We start from the raw sequence: 11,834 nt of genomic DNA on the forward strand, positions 1-11,834 counted from the left end.
TGATGCTGCTTCTGGGCCTCCCCCCACCTGCCCACCCTTCCACCCCACACACTGCCCACCCCACAGCATCTTCACTGTCCCTAGAGCCCAGGCCTTTAACTGATTCCCAAGGGAAATCAAGTTTAAGCATTTTGTTGTTTTCTGAGTTTCTAACTGAAGATTGAGTGGGAGATGCCAAGGGACCGAACATGAGGCACAGAGCCTACCACCACCTCTGTGTCACCCTTTTTTCCCTCTCTGTCCCTTCTGGTGTGTTACAGCGCTCCCAGGAAACTCTCACCTCCATCCACACTCAGGGCCCCTCATGCTCTGAGCATCTGCTGCAAGAGACTTTTCAAAACATTTCTTATCCATGAATAGGAGTGTCTCGTTGAAATGAGCTCTGGAGACTGCAGTGTTCTCTACCTCCTTACCTTCACCCTTGAAAGCTGGGTGTGGGCTGGGGCAGGGAGAGTCTACAACACAAGATGGCTTGTGACATCTATGCTTCCAACTCACACCGACCCCACTACATTCTTCCCAAGGGCTTCAGCAGGGCCTCCTTTGGATAGCTTCCTGCTCTGTGGATAAGCAGAGAAGTTTGGTCCTCTCTTCCAGTGACACCACACCCTAGTTTTTCAGGCAGGGGCTCTTCTGTGTTAGCCAAGGCCCCAGGTAGGTGTTGTGGGCTGTGGGAATGTCGTTTAGCTGGTTAGTTCAAATATGGTATCATTAGCATTTTAGGGTGATTTTGTTGACTTAAAAAAATTGAGAAGTATGCTTTATTTGGTGGACAAAACTGAGGACTTAAGCCCAGGAGGCAGCCTCTCAGGTAGCTCTGAGGGACTGCTCCAAAGAGGTAAGGGAGGGACCAGGATATACAGGAGTTTTTGCTACAAAGACCAGGTAGTTGGAACACCAAAAGATTACTGTTAATTAAAGAAAACCAGACATCTCAAGTTAAGGAATTTAGCACTTTTCTATGTATGGGAAGATGTAAGAGTCTGGACTCATTGATATCATTCCTTTGATATACACCTCAGCTCTCTGGGGTCAGTATCCTGTGCTTTCTCAACCTGAGTCTCCTCAGGGTGCATCACTTGGGGGTGGCTGCAGTGACTGACTGCTTGGTGGTGGGCATCCTGTTTCCATCTTGAGTTTCCTCAGGGCTCACCTTCAGGGGTGGCTGTAATGTGATGGCTTGATGGCTACAGCATCCTTTGTTTACTGATATGGCAGGCAAATTTTTCACTGAGACTTGAAATCAGGCACAATTCTAGACCCAATCTTCTGCCATCCCACCTCCACCTTGAGAGGCAGGGATTGCCCTGTGCCTCTGACATCACCCACCGGTAAGGCACATTCTCTGGTGGGCACCATGCCCTGAGCAGCCAGCCTTCTGCAAGAAGAGGGAGTGACTACCAAGGTTTTGTTTATGTTTTTGTTCTTCTGCACTGGACTGGAGTATCTCCCTGTGATTTATAATTGAAAATGTATATTTGGTCTTAATCCCCGTTTCTGGCACAGAGCTCCTAAAACCTTTGAAATTGCCTGTGATGAAAGCAATAAAAGTATCTTTCGTTGTGTTAATGAGGCGACTTTGGGAAAGCCCCTACAGAACCTATGAATGGGGGCTTGATCACCAGGGAAACCAACCGGGTGATTAGAGAGTTCAGTCCCACCCCCTTCCCTCCCCCTCCACCCTATACTCATACCTCTGGGGAGGGGAGAGGGGCGGGAGACTGAGTTAAATTGCCAATGGCCAATGATTTAATCAATCATGCCTATACAATGAAGCCTTCATTGAAACTCAAAAGGATGGGGCTCGGAGAACTTCTGGGTTGGTGAACCAGAATGCTTCCATGTGCCACTGTGCCAGGCTCCAAACTCCACGAGGACAGAAGCTCCTTTGTCCAGAACCTTGCCCTATACATCTCTTCATCTGGCTGTTGATTCATATCCCTTAATATCCTTTGTAATAAACCTGTAATCAGTAAACCGGTTCCCTGAGTTCAGTGAGCCACTCTAGCAAATGAATTGAACCTAAGGAGGAGGTCATGGGAACCTCTGAATTATAACCAGGGAGTCAGAAGCACAGGTGACAACCTGAGCTTGCGATTGGCATCAGAAGTAAAGGGCGATCTTGTGGGACTGAGCCCTCAACCTGTGGAATCTGATGCTGTCTCAGGGTGGATAGTGTCAGGATTGGGTTGAACTGTAAGACACCCTGCTGGTGTCACACTGGAATTGGGTACTGGATCCTCCTCTCCATGCTGTTGCACTCATTTCTTGACCAGAAGATCAGGGCAGAATTCACAGCTTGAGGAATAACTCTTTAGACCTCCCCTCTGTGCTTTATGCCTCAGGTGACTACTCCATTGCCACTTCAAATTCGACATGTCCAAACACAGACCCATGTGAGGGACCCCTCACCAAATCTGACCCTTTCACAGTGTTCTCTATCTCAGGGAACAGCACTAGCATCCATCCAATCAGTCAAGCTGGAAACCAAAACATCATCCATGACATCACCCTCAGAAATCAGTTACCAAATTATGACAATGTCACCTCCAAACATCATTCAAACCTGTCCTCCTTTCTTCTTTTCTGCTGCCACTGGAGCTGCACCAGTTCCCCCATCTCCCTCCTGGTCCACAGCAGCAGCTTCCCAAGTGTTCTCTTCACATCCGCTCAAGCCTCCCTCCAGTCCCACCCAGCAACCAGAATGGTCTTTCCATCTATAGTGCATTTTCTTTCATGGAAGAGAAAAGAAACCCTAAGAAAATGCACTTGTATCTGCACATTTGTGCAAAAAGAAATACAGGAAGGGTAAACCAAAAACTAGTGCGATTGATACCTACAGAAGGTGGGTGGGAAAGCTGTGGAAAGAACAGAGGAATGGGAACACGGTCAGGAGCAGGGGGTGGTGGAGAGAACTTGGCTGAGTATGCCTTTCTGTATAGCTCAGGTTTTCGAACCATGGTAATGTGTCACATATCCAGATAATGACTATATAAATAAACAAATAACAACCAGAATGTTTGTGTGTTTGAAGGAGGAGGGTGGAGGGATCCAAAATGGAATACAAACAGTCAAAAGTAAACCTAGGGCTTCCCTGGTGGCGCAGTGGTTGAGAATCTGCCTGCCAATGCAGGGAACACGGGTTCGAGCCCTGGTCTGGGAAGATCCCACATGCCGCGGAGCAACTAGGCCCGTGAGCCACAACTACTGAGCCTGCGCGTCTGGAGCCTGTGCTCCGCAACAAGAGAGGCCGCGACAGTGAGAGGCCCGCGCATCGCTATGAAGAGTGGCCCCCGCTCCCCGCAACTAGAGAAAGCCCTCGCACAGAAACGAAGACCCAACAGAGCCAATAAGTAAATAAATAAATAAATAAATTAAAAAAAAAAAAAAAAAAGTTAACCTAATTGTATTAAAAATGAGTAACATAACCACACTGAGGGGAGTGGGGAAGGGAGGAACTAATCTAAGTAAGGTTGAAAAATATGTATTTTTACCATATGCTATCAAAGGCTAACGACAGATTCTATTTGATGAATGTGCTTTTCACGTTTACGGGTTAGCATTCTGAATTTATGTGTATTACTGGATTGAACAATAAGTACCTATATTATGTATAAAAGAACCCAGATTTCTCATTGTCTGAAAAGGGAAATAAGAAGGGAAACAAAATACTCTGAGACTATGCAAGTATCTTATTTCTCATCATACTTTCTTCCACTAATTTTAGCATCCATTAATGATACTTGCCTGCAACAATTATTACAATTACTACTGTACTGTTTGCCAAATTGTCATTTTTCTATTTCTACCATTCCTTCTACATTTACTGTTTGGAATTTTATCCTTTACTTTGACTCTTTTGTCCTTTTGACATGCCCCCATAATTTTTTGACTACTTCCTTACTTTTTGCCACCACAAAATGTTTTAGGCCCATCTGTTCTTTCCCTGTCTTTACCCAGGAATTCCTCACCAAGGATTGATGGATCCTCTTTTTGGGAAATGATATTTGGAAACTAAGATCTGGGTGCTAGATGTGCCCATTGCTTCTAGACCCTCTCAGCAGAAAGAGCTAGGAAATATATGTATGAATATGTACACATACCTACACATATCTATATCTTATCTACATTCATCTATCTGTAATATGTTAAAAATCATGAGTTCATACTGACACTGGGGCAGGAGATAGATGGGCCCCAGGCTGAGTAGCTGGACTTTGTCCCTGTGGACAGATACTCCAAGATGAAGATAATAGCAGGGAGAGGAGAAGCTGAGCCTCTGCCCAGATAAGAGATAAAAGACCACATATTTCTCATTTTCAAGGTCAAGGAGACCTTCCTGACTACACATGCACAGAAGGGCTTCTCGGGGGTTAAAAATGTAGGGGGCACCACCCCATAGTAGGGGATGTCAACCTACCTATAGGCCTCTTTGCTAGAATCCATCTTGGCTAAGAGATGCACGCTCATACATGGGAGGACCCTAAGATAAACCAAATACAAACTCAGAACCAGGCAGAGCAAGATGATTGGCCAAAGGAAACCCAGAAGAAATGCCCCATATAAGTGATTCAAACTACCACGAGGGTGTGACTCTTTCTCTGAGTCTGCCCGTGTGTCTATCCACATGTACTCTTTTTCCTCCTAATAAACATTTTACTTTTTTCACTACTTTCTATCTCTTTGTGGAAATTTATTTCTACAAAGCTGATGGGCCATGGCCTTGTCACTGGTCGCTGGTCCCTGGTGGTCTAGTGGCTAGGATTCAGCACTCTCACTGCTGCAGCCTGACTTCAATCTCTGGCCATGGAACCAAAATCCTGCCTCAAGCCTCTGCAGGCCAAGGCCACCTGAGATCAATACCTCCAACTCTAATCCAAAATCACAGGGTTTGTTCTAGTCTTCCTCACTTTCTTATTTATTTTTAATAAATGTCAAAAGGACAAAAGAACCAATGTAAATAGTCTCTCAATAGCCAAGTATGGCGTAAGTTGAGCAACAAAATAAATGATAGCCATGGACTATAATCCAGAGAGTAAGATAAGTGTACATGACTCCATACTGATATAAATAAATAATTGAATAAATAATTAAGTGGAGTTTAAAAAAAAGTTCTTCGTTACAGTGGAATTCCAGCAATAAATGTAGAAAGAATGATGGAAATAGAAAAGTGACAATTTGGCAAACACCACAGTAATAATTATTGCAGGCAAGAATCATTAATGGATGCTAAAATTAGTGGAAGAAAGTATGAAGAGAAATAGGATATTTGCATAGTCTCGAAGTATCCTCCTGCAAAATACTTATTCACTGAAAAGGGAAAAATAGTAACTGAGTGATCAAAGTTAACGTCGCCAATTATGACACATATTGACATCAGGTACCTCCTATTACACTGTATTGAGAAGGACACAATACCACAGCTGTGGTGTTCTTGCCAGAAATGCACAACCTGAACTTAAATGAGGAAACATCAGACAAACACAAATTGAGAGACATTTTACAAAATAATTGGCCAGTACTCTTCAAAAGCATGGTGGTCTTGAGTGATAAAGACTGAAGAACTGTCACACACTGGAGGAGATAAAAGAGATATGGTAAATAAAAGCAATGTGGGAGCCTAGCTTGGATCTTGCAAAACATCTCAATTTGGTTTTAATAAGTACTATGTAGGGTGGTAACATCTGGGGAAGATGGGGGAATAATATGTGGGAACTCTTTGTGGCAACTATTTTAAAATCCAAAATTCTTTTAAAATAAAAAGTTTCAAGAAAGAATTTTTTTTCAAAATAGAACACTGAAGCAGACATGACCTGGCTTCCCCACTGCTCTTAAGATGTAGATCAAAATCTTAAACATGGACTGTAAGATCTCCAATTTCCATCATAGGCAGCCCCAGTCCATCCCTCCAGCCTCCCCTGCACTCTCTCTGAGCTGCAAGTCACTCCTTCAGTTCATGGAATTGGTCACTCTCTTCCCCAAAGGGCATTTGCTTATAACTATTTAATTAATGTCTGCTCCTCCATTAGCCTAAGGCCCACAAAATCAAAGACCATGTCTCTTTTTGCTCATCATTGTATGCACTGCACATTGCATAGTTCCCAGCATGCAGTAAACACTCAATGAGTATTTGTTGAATGAATGAAGGAATGAATGATGGAATAGGGTGCAGGGTGTCACAAAGGCCCATCATTTCTATAGTTCATACAAAAAGTGAGTCAGTTCTGATTCACCAAGTCTCAGGTACACCTTTTTAATTTTTCCAAATATGCCCCATTCATATTGAGACCTGCCAGGTATTAGATAACCCGGTGGGCCTAGTGGTCCTCTTGATAATCAGGCTTGATAAGCAAATGTGTGGACATTGTCTCTACTCGGGGCTTGGATTGTACTGTGGAACTTCCTAAACAGAGAAGGGGAACCTCATCCCAACTCCCCAGGACCATGCTCATGTGCCTTGAGAGATAGCAGGGAACAAGTTAAGAGGGCAAACTCAGGAAATCAGATCCTAGGGCTCGTCTTGAGAATTGTAATGATAGGTAATATTTACTGCAGTTAATCTGTACAAGATAGGAGACACAGGGGTAGGCACTTTACCCACATTATTCTTTTTAATCCTCCCAACAATCCTAGTATTATTGCCATTTTGTAGAAGAGGAAACTGAGGCATTAAAAGGGTAAAAGATTTGCCCCAAGTCACCTGCTGCGCACCCTTGAAGAGGTGATTCACAGAGCTGTTTTGAAACTTACATGAGATACATATTTATGAAAGCACCAGGAGACCTTTTCGGTGCTGTGAGGATGTTAATAGCTCTTCTTATTCCTCCAGCCTGGGGAGAGACCCAGAGAAGCCCTGCATGGAGTAGCTGGCCTGGCAGCTGCTGTTTGCACAGTTAAAGGAGGCAGACAGGGTTCTGTGGCTTTGGCTGCCCAGCAGCACGTGGACCACACCTCTCTTCTAGGAATAAAGCTGAATCAGGCCTCTGTACCCCGTTAAATCTCGGAGACAGAGTTTTGGGTGAAGTAGAAAAGAATAGCTTTATTGCTTTGCCAGGCAAAGGGGGCCACAGTGGGCATTAGTCCTCAAAACTGTGTGTCCCCACCTGGGGGGGGGGGGTTGTGAGAAGTCTTACAGTCCAGGGGCGGGGTTGCTGATAAGGATCAGGGTGTGTGCAGGGCCCGCATTCCTTCAATCCTGAGATCATCTGGCGTCAGGTGGTGAGGGGCGAACTGTGACCATCTCTGGAATGAAGAGTGCTTCATCAAGTAGTTAACATCTTCTATTTGTGGCGGTTTTAGTCCTGCAGAAGAGCTCAAAGACATTATGCATATCGCTTGAGGCGGAACCAGGACCCTGCCCCGAGGCTGCACTATTGTTTCTTGACTGCTCCTCCCTTGTCTCTGCATCCCCTCCCTTCTCTGATTAGCCACTGTTTAAACTGTTCTTTGGAACTCAGGGAAGGGGACACAGAATGGCTTTTTGGCCCAGGAGCCCCACAGAGTCCTGTTTGGTTTCAGGAAATGCGCATCCCAGGCAGAATCCCACTGAGGTTGAAGACCTCTCCTCCTCACCTCCACTTCAGCTAATATTTACTGAGCCCCCCTTATGAGCCAGAAATTCTCACATCCTGTGTCTCATTTAATCCTCATAACAACCACACAGGTTTATACACAACCTCCCAACAATTAAGAAACTGAGGCTCAGAGAGTTTGCCTAACTTGCTCAAGTTCGTAAATTAGTGATTAGTAGAAAGGTGGTTTTTAACCTGTGCCCGCTTGTCACCAAGGCCAGTGCTGTTTCTGACATTACAAAGCTGCCACAAACATAATTTCATTTGAACTCCAAATAGGCATAGACAAAGGTAAAATTAATACCCTTGTTTTACATATGAAGAAAATGATTTTCAGAGAACTCAAGGGGTTATGAGAAATAGAACTAAGGAGAGAATCAAGGCCCCTGGTTCAGGGCACTCATTCATTCATTCATTTATTTATTCATTTTACAAACAATTGCCTAGTCCCAGTCGCCTACCCAATATTGGGAAGACAAAGATGAATAAGACAAATCCATAGAGGTACTCATAGTCCAGTGAGAAGAAAAGACAATAAAATGTGATCGTGATAAAGATAGTAAGGATATGGAACCATAGAAGGTAGAGCTCTAAGAGAGGGAGGTGAAAAGCTTGAAGAAAAGAAGGTATTTCAGGCAGAAGAAACAGCATGTGCCCAGAAAACATGAAAGAACATGGTTTACTTGGAGAACTGTCTGTGATGGACAGTGCCAAGGGATGAGGCTGGAAGGACAGACTGCGGGAGATTGTGGAGGGTCTGCATGCCATGCAAAGGAGTCTGAACTTTATCCTGTTTAGTGGAGAGCCAGTGGAGGATTTAATTAGGGAAGTAGTGTGATCAAATTTGCATTTTATAAAGATTACTCTGGCCAAGGTTGTGAAGAACGGAAAACTGCAGTGAGATTCAAACAAGGAAACCTGGTAGGAGACTATCAGTCAAGGATGCTTTTGTCTGCAAGTAACAGAATCCTCTCTGGCTTAAATAAAAGTTTATTTTTTTCCACACTGAGAAATCTGGGGGTAGGTGGCTGTTGGCACTTGTCAGGGCTGAAGGCACTAAGATTCTCTTTGCCTTTCCCTCTATGATTGCAAGGTGGTGGCAGTCATGGTGTCAGTAGTCAAAGGAGGAAGAAGGGAAAGAAAGAGTGGCAGCAGCTATACCTGTCCTTTTTAATCAGGAAAGCAAAATCTTTCCCAGAAACTCTTCAACAGGCTTCATTTTAGGTCCATGAGACAAGCCTCCCCTAGCTGAATGTGTCCCTTCCCTCAACCTCTCTATTAGAGGCTAGCCTGGGAGAAGCGGGTGGGTATGAGTATTCTGTCGGCCAATCCACAATGTCCCCAACAGTTCAAGTGAGAGTTTAAATAAATCAGTGAAAATGGAGAGGAGAGAATCAATTCCACGTACGTTCCCAAATCTAACTAGCCATTTAGTGACTGACCAGATATAAAGAATAAGAAAGAAGAATTCAAAATGACTCCCACATTGCTGGCCTGGGTAAGTGGGTGGGTTTCAAGGAGGTGCTATAGGAATAGAACGAGGAGGAACTGGAGGTTCAGTTTTGGACATACTGAGTTTGAAATTGCTGTGGGAATTCTAAGTTGACATGATCTCTAGGTAGGTGGACTGTGGATCTGCTGCCCAGGAAGGAGACAAAATAATGGGGCCAATTGATAGGTGATCATGAGCATGGATGAGGTTGTCAAGGGAGAATGGGTAGAATAGGAAGAGCAGGGGTCATGGATGGATCTCTAGGGCACACTAACAGCTGAAGGGAGATAAAGAAAGAGAAGTGCAGGAAGAAAGATGTACCTCCAATCTCTATGTGATCACTGCTGTGTCTAGTATCCACCACATTAAAAAATTAACTACAGGGACTTCCCTGGTGGCACAGTGGTTAAGACTCCGTGCTCCCAATGCAGGGGACCAGGGTTCGATCCCTGGTCAGGGAACTAGATCCCACAAGCATGCTGCAACTAAGAGTCCGCATGTGACAACTAAGACCCGACACAACCAAATAAATAAATTAAATTGATATTTTTAAAAAACTTAACTACAACCCAACCAACCAATAACAACAACAAAATTAAAAAACCTTCCTTAATCCCACATCCTCTACTGCAAGCTTGTCCAATAGAACTTCCTGCAATGATAAAAACATATCTGCTCTGGTCAATAGAGTAACCACTAGCCGCGTCAAGCTATCAAGCACTTCAAATGTGGTTCGTGTGACTGAGGAACTGAATCTTTTATTTTATCTCATTTTAATGAAAATGTTTAAAGAGCCACATGTGAGTAGTGGCTCCCATATAGTACAGCGCGTTTCTAGGGCTCTGGCATCTCTCTGTTCTTCTTCTGGAAATGCTCCTTGAAACAGTCACAGTCCCTCCTTTCTCACCTCACACCCACTCCTCCACCCGCTGCAAACAAGCATCTGTCTCCTCCATGTCCCTGAGACTGCACTTGTCAAGGTCACCATTACACCCATTTGGCAGATCCAATGGTCCTCTTTACTCTCATTTTATTTTATCTCTTGGCAGTATTTGACACAGTTGGCAACGTCCTTCTTTTTGACACACTTTCATTTCTGGCCTTCTGGGTTCTGTCTGCTCCTTCTCAGTTGCCTTTGCCAGCTCATTCTCTTGGGCCCCAGAGCGCTACCTTGCTCAGATATATCTACATGTTCAAAGGGGAAATCCTTTAAACACATCAATTTTGTCCCAGCTCTGGGATTCTGCCTTGGCTGTTTCTTCTGCTAGAATTCTCTTCCCCTCATTGTCACATAGCTGGTTCCTTCTCAGCCTTCAAGTCTTGGATAAAATTTCAGGTCTTCAGAGAGCGCTTTGCTGAATGCTCAGTCTAAAGATGATCCTCAATCTTTTCTTTAATAGTGTCACACTTTAATTCTCTGCATAGCACTCCATGTTATCTAACATTTTCTTGCTTATTTGTTTGCTTATTTTATTTACTTTCTCTTTCCCTCAACGAAAGTATAAACTCTGTGAAAGCCAGGACTTTGCCTATCTTGTAGAAGAATTCTTAGCACATAGTACGCACTCAACAAATATTTGCTTAATGAATATATGAGAGGATTTCTCTGAAACACAGTAGAGAAACAGAGAGAGAGAGAGGCCGAAAGGGAGAGAGAGATTTTGAAAGCTAAAAGAAAAAAGAGCTTCTAGAAGGAGACATGGTCAACAGTATCAAATACCCCAGATGCATCAAATATGACAGTGACAAAAACACCTCCACTGGATTTGGAAATTGAGTCACCAACAGTCTCAGCAAAGGCATTTTCAGTGGAGAGTTGAGTGTGGAAGCCCAAATTTAGAGGGTTGTCAGGTGAATGGAAATTAAAACAGTATAGATTTAAGCTTAGCTATAAAAGGAAAATGAAAGCTAGGGCAACTGACAGAGAGTCATCAAGGACCAAGGAGGTTTTTTTTTTAATTATTTGCTTTAAGATGAAATAGATTTGAGCATGATCATATACTAGGAGGAAAGAGTCAGCAGAGGAAAAAATTAAATATAAAGGAAAGGTCATCATCATAGAGCAAGGTTCTTAAAGAAAAGAGGGGACAGAATCTAGTGAATGAATTCTTGGCAAAGAGGGTCAGTACCTTCTTCAGGTAAGAGAGAAGAAGGAAAGGATGGAGAGATGTAAAAAAAAACCCAAAAAACAAAAATCTTTGTGGGTAGAGTGTGGAAAATGGAGGGAGTCCCCTCTTAATAAATTGCATTTTCCCTTTTAATTTGGAAGCAATGTCAACTGCTGAAAGCAAAGGAAGTAGGGGAAGGGTAAGGAGCTTGATAAGAGAGAAGGTATAAAATAGCCATAGTGGTAGGGATGAGAAACAAAGTTCATTGGGAACAATGACAGAAAAGAACGTGTGGTGATACCACAGGTCCAAACCAGGTCAGAAACCACCCAGGAAAGTGTAAATGTGTAGAGAAAGGAAGGTGGCATTGGGTCAATCAGGTTGGAGGGGGTGCAGGCTTATCTCCATCCCTGGTCCTTTGACTGAGACCCTTCACTCACCATTATACAGCTACTATATAAAAACATCCCCATAAAGAAGATGTGGTACATATACACAATGGAATATTACTCAGCCATAAAAAGGAACGAAATTGGGTCACTTGTAGAGATGTGGATGGACCTAGAGACTATCATACAGAGTGAAGTAAGTCAGAAAGAGAAAAACAAATATCGTATATTAACGCATATATGTGGAACCTAAGAAAATGGTACAGGTGAACTG

This window comes from Eubalaena glacialis, chromosome 3, assembly GCF_028564815.1.
Source record: "Eubalaena glacialis isolate mEubGla1 chromosome 3, mEubGla1.1.hap2.+ XY, whole genome shotgun sequence".
Lineage (NCBI taxonomy): Eukaryota > Metazoa > Chordata > Mammalia > Artiodactyla > Balaenidae > Eubalaena > Eubalaena glacialis.